The 6,097-nt window shown below is 39.0% G+C and overlaps 1 long non-coding RNA gene across 1 annotated transcript; it reads right to left on the bottom strand.

The window, feature by feature from the left end:
- Positions 1 to 1,193: 1,193 nt before the first annotated feature.
- On the bottom strand, positions 1,194 to 4,817 carry LOC146007097 (uncharacterized). Its single transcript, XR_014444235.1, has 3 exons — positions 4,679 to 4,817; positions 1,599 to 1,659; positions 1,194 to 1,309 (listed from the first exon to the last, which is right to left on the bottom strand). It is a non-coding gene; the product is annotated as an uncharacterized LOC146007097 (long non-coding RNA).
- Positions 4,818 to 6,097: the final 1,280 nt, after the last annotated feature.

Below are 6,097 nucleotides of genomic sequence, written 5' to 3'. Positions count from 1 at the left end.
CGCACAATAGCTAAATTACTTTCAGCTGCACGCAATACACAACCATGCAGCATAGACCTTTCTCTCATTAATCAATTAAATAACTACATGACAGCAACACGGGAAGCACACTTTTGCAGTTTAAACATTTACATTTCTGTGCTTTCATATCTCTTATATATATTGCATTGCTTTTACACACAACTTAGGAAAGTGGCACATTCTGAATACAATGATTACACATGTAATAAGGGTAAATTTGTATTGCAATTGGTGAAGGCAATTAGTTAATTGAATGCAATAAAGAACATACACTTTGGATAATTGGGTTATGGTATGAGTATTACTTCCGTGCAGATTCGTTCTGTGGCGTGTTAAACACCAGCAGAGCCTGTTCGCTCGCCCGTCTGCACGCTGCAAGTCTGAGCGAACAGGCTAAGATCCGCATGCACATGGTAGCGTATTTGCATTAGCACGCCACTCCCCTTTGTGTGTTGATCTGAAAGAATGGCTTCGGTGGCCATATAGGTGTGCCTTCGCTGCGTGTGCGGTCCGTTCGCTTGGCTGCGAGCAAATGTGTATCCGAATGAATCAACCAGAATAAGGTCCTAAGTCAACCCCCAGTAATGCACTGCACACTTATGCAGTCAGTGTGCCTTGGCTCCCGATGCTCAACACTATTAATCAATGTCACATTGGCAGATAGGTGAAGCTGCAGCACTACCCCACTGCCATGCACAAAACCTTTAACTAAAAAGATTTTTATTTTTATTTGAAAAATACATGCCAACCACAGGGGGCCCCTAGAATGAGAGGGGGGGGGCAGGGGTACTGGCCCCCTTTGCCCCCCATTAATGAGGCCATGCCTCCAGCTCTTGTGAAACTACACATCCCAGCATGCCTTGCCATAGTTTTAGCATTCCCTAATTGCAAAACTGTGGCAAGGCATGATGGGACTTGTAGTTTTATAACAGCTGGAGGGCCATAGTTTGAACATGCCTGCTGTAGATCATCAGCATATGTTAAATGCTCAAAAATGACACATTAAATCCTATCAAAGTACATAACTCATGTTCATTGGAGTTTCTCATGCACAAGAATGAAGAGCCAAACATTTTAATCATATGGTCTATCACATGATAGCTATGCAGCTAAGTGCTGACACCACACTGTTATATGGATATAGCACGAAAGACAAGTGGTTTGTAACATATTGTTTTATTACTGATGCTTTGAGGTAATTTTTCACATAAAATTGAAACACAAGAGCTGGATTTATCTTGAATAATGTGTTAGAGATCGTTCATTGCCTGCATCAGCCAATATGAATCTAAAGAAGAGATACATTGTTATTCAGCAGAGAATTTTATCTCTGACCCACATATTTCTGTACATTTCTGTGGAATATTAATGCAGTCTCCCAGAAAATATAAATATATGAATAATGTCACAGGAATTACAGTGGATACTAACACTCCCTTTTCAGAGCAATGAATCTTAGGACACAAATTTGAAGGCTGGAGACAGAAAGTCTTGGATTGGGTGGAGTTAGCTATTAAATTGGTAGAATAGGGATATAATCATAGATAATGATCTGAGATAGTACTCATATTCCTCACACTGCAGGTTTAGTAGCTGGGAACATCCTCCATTCCGATTTCACTCCATCGTTTCCCAAATCTATGGAGAAGGAAATAGCATTAGTATTGTACACAAGTAATCCCTTTAACATACATGACTGAAGAGGCGAGTGGATGAAGGTATTATGTTGCAGTTAGGAAAAAAACGAGATATTTACAGTTAAAGATGAAATATTAAGGGGAGTACACACAGAGAGATTTTGGCAGGAGATTTTTACTAGATAGTCAAAAGCTCCTAGAACACCTTCATCCATTAAGAAAATTGTTGCATAACGCCATCATCCACTCACATATAAAATTAAACAGCAACAACGCATTCCTCAGTGTCGTATTGTTAGGGCTAAGCATTTAGACACAATGGAGACAATACAAGAACATTATTCTGACATGGGTATAACTCGTGTGTGCATTATAACTTTAAACATTATGGTAAAGCAGCATGTGTAAAATTACAAGGACCAGATAGTTAAAATGGTTTAAGACACATTAAAAACATAAATGAAGCATCATATTAACATTTTGTACCCCTTTTTTCACCTTAAACCAAGTCTGACAAGGGTAACTGAATCTGGTTTAAGGTGGCATGAAACCCAGTTTACACTGCAGGCTGGCTCTGGGTTATTGGTGGGTTTTCCCTCTGCCGGCACTTGGAGATAAACATCATCTTCAAATGCCAGTGATCCAGCTTTCCATATGCTAATAACAGTTTACATTGCACGCTTACCCAGGTCCTTCATGGGTAAGCATGTATTTCCTGGGCATCCTGTATATCTCAGCACTCTGAAATAGAAACTTGTTGGGATGGTGTAGATCATACCCTTGATATGCCCAAATCACATGCAAGTCATACATTTTGCTCCTTACAGTTAATGAGCTACTGTAAACGTGTGACTTGCATGTGATTTGGGCACATCAGGAGGATGATCTACATTATCCCAGTTTTCTATTTCAGAGCGCTGTGAAATACAGGATGCCATGGGACAAGTGAACAAATAGTGTCTCGCTGTATTCCAATAATAGATGCATATAGTGACTCTTTCCATCTGGTTTTAGCATTTAGTAAAGAAATAAACAAGTTATTTTTAAATGTAACTGTAAATAAATTATTATCCCAGAGAGTAGAGTAGATATTAAACATTGTATCCAGTACACAAAATTGTTCTGGCAGTATCTAATAATAAGGACATAACTAGAGATAACATCATGTGGGGAAAACTTTGAAAACCTGGGACTGTACATTGCAAAATAACACAACTTTATTGTCATTAACAAGACAGGACAAATTGTCAGAGGAAATGAGTTTAAAACATCCCATCATAATAAATAAGCAAAAAAATACAAAATGACTCAAATCAATGCAATATTACAATTTAGCATACCTACAGCAGACAGAAAACATGCATTTTTTTTTGCATATCATAAAAGTTGTAAACCTTTTGTTTCACTGTAATTTATTAAATGATCTACAGTATTATAAAGACTATCTAATACCGTGTTCTCACTGTGAGTGAGAACTGCACGGCTTGGGGACTGCAGCGACGGGCCCCCGTTCTCACTGCTAGGCAAATTCCCGGGTGAAGAAGTTCTACCTGGATATTTGCCTTTTAACATGGGTTTTTATGCATTGAGAAAGGGTCAACCCGTGTCTGCATACCCGGATCTCAAACACGGATAAAAAGAAGGGTTTTACCCGTGTATGAGATCCGGGTATGCGACCTGTTCCCACTGCAAAAAAAACTGTGTTAAAAGGCATATTTCCCGGTCTACATGTTAGACCCGGGAATTTGCCTGCAGTGAGAATGGGGTATAACACTATCTAACAATGCTGGTAACTTATACCCCTTTCACACAGAAAATGAAATTCCTGGGTGAAGCAGTTCCACCTGGGAATTTCATGAAATACACAGGCCTTATTTCTAGGTGAAAGGGTCAATCCACATCCTAAACTCTGAGTCTCCGACCCTGCAAATGAATGGAGACCCGGAGTTTAAGATCCGGGTTGACCCTTTCACACAGGAGAAAACCCTGTGTAATAGAACAAATTACCAGGTCTAAATTTTAGACCCGGAGATTTGCTCTCCTGTGTGAAGGAGGTCTGACAGCGGCAGCCGAATAACCCGGTGCTTCAACAGCCGGGTAAGTGCTGGGTTATTTGTCCGCCGCTGTCTGAAAGCAGTATTGGTCAAAGTATTGCCCCTTCTAAAATCATCCCCAGCTATGTTAATTGCACAACATATTTTCTCTTTAGTGCGACTGATAATACAGTATATGTATACATGCTGCAGGCAGACAAAACATGGCTTTCCATCTCTATTGGATCTAAAAGTCCTGGCATATCCTGTCAGTCAGCATGATCTTGTGTACAGAACTGGAAACAGAAATAGCACACTGCTTCAAAGTAGAAGTATACTGTACAGCGGTTGTTTTATTTATATAGTAGACGTTGTAGGCATGCATGTACAAGTCAGTACCTCAAGGAAATAACTACCCATTTCATCATTTTGTTCCAGGGCCATGATTCACTTTAGAGTGATATTTCCTTTACATTACTTTACTTTTGGCTTGTACCTTTGGCGACAGGTTAAACAGGTATTCATTTTATTTAAAACATTGACTAATAAAAACATGACTTAAAAATATCTGAATTTTAATATAAAGTGTACATGTACAAGGTGACAAACTTCTCACAATTTTACAAAGTCATATATCTTGCGTTGCTTACCCCTATAACCTCCATGGGGGCAGGGGCCATACTGTACCTGGCAATGGGGGAGAATTTGGAGAAGATTGCTGTATCCCTAATATACCTGAAATGATAACTACCTATATGCACAGTCACATATCATTTAAACCCTTTGCCAGCAGCATTAGCTAGAGCAATTCAGCAGCCCTGCATTATGTGTTGCTGCAATGTTCAGTAATACATAATGCAGTCAGTGAACCACCAATATAACATAGAGCCCTATGTATTTTTCTTACCATACCGACACATTGCTTTGGATGCTGACCCACAAGGTATATTTGGATAACAATTTCTGGAGGTCATACAGCTTTCTTACCTGGGGCGAGTGATGAAAGTGATATACTGCCAGAGGTCTGAATAATACTGAGCCATCTGCTCCGGAGATGCCTGTTCTCCTGGATGCTGGGGCTCACTCGGGGCTGCTGTAGTCACACAACTCACAGCAAGCAGAACAATGAGAAAAGCTGCAACGTATCTGAGCACAGAGATCATCTGCAAAAAAATACAATAAAATAGAAAATAATTATAACTTGGAGAATGTAAGGTGTAGAATAAGAAGTTCATTCATCTCTGGAAATTATTTGTAATAGGTCAGATACTAACACAGGATTTACCAGTAACCAGCAAGCTGCAAGTATAGGTCTGTACCTTGACTCGGGTCAACATTATAAACACCTAGAAGAACCCTAGAGGGCACTGAAAAAAGCTGTTCCCATTTTTAAACCATTTTTCTAAATAGTGTAACAAAAACATCTTTGCAGTAGGACTCACTGGTTACCTCTAGGTGGCTTCTCACTTCTGTCCTTGTTTATTGTATACTTTTAATTTCCACCAAGCAATGCAAATAAAAAAGCCTTGTATGTCCATAAGTCATTCCTGCAGAATTCTGCTGGCTAACTTACATATTGTTCTTATAAAGTTGTTTAAAACAGTCTCAAACTTTTACATTTTACTATATGAAATGAACAGCAACAAATCCAACGCACAATCCCATCAATTACACAGAAGGGTTATACTAGCCATTTGGTAGTTACATTGCCCATTAGTAGCTAATAGTGATTAGAACTGATAAAAGGAGATAAAAAAGATTGAGTTAAACTGTAGCCTCTTGTTCTTGCAGGGTAGAATCATAAAACTAAAGTTTGTGTTCATTAAGTGTGTGTTATATTACATCACAGCAAAAAACAATAATAATTAGTAGTAGTATGATTTTAATTAGTGATAATAAAATACATGCATGTTCTCTTACTCCAAATGACTATGTCCCGACTATATATCTAAAACATCTGTCACCTTGTTTTCCACCGTTGTAGACAAATGGCCTTTTAAGTATCTTCCTGTAAGTTTTCCAAGGGCACACATCAAGGCTGCCAGACTACAGAATTCTACTTTATACAAGGGGTGTTCTTACCTTGGTAAATGTGAGTCTAGTGGTGTCTGGATGACCATGAAATAATGGTGCAGATTTTATCTATATTCCAGAGCCCTCCCAAGCTTTCGTCATCGCAGGTTACCACCCTCCACCATTGTCCCCATAACCCCCCTTTCTACATCGCTTACTGTTAACCTGTCAATTTTCTGATTCAATAGCTTGCATTTACATCCGCAAGAAAGTGAATGTTCATGCCTGGCTGAACCATGATTGGAAGATGATCAAGACTCTGGAGTGGATCTATCAAAGGGATAATATGCCTTATTAATGTGAATATGATATGGTCATTTTCCATTTCTTATA

This window comes from Crinia signifera, chromosome 6, assembly GCF_055691185.1.
Source record: "Crinia signifera chromosome 6, ASM5569118v1, whole genome shotgun sequence".
Classification (NCBI taxonomy): Eukaryota; Metazoa; Chordata; class Amphibia; order Anura; family Myobatrachidae; genus Crinia; species Crinia signifera.
The sequence above is the reverse complement of the archived record's forward strand: the minus strand, read 5'-3'. Positions and strand labels throughout refer to the sequence as shown.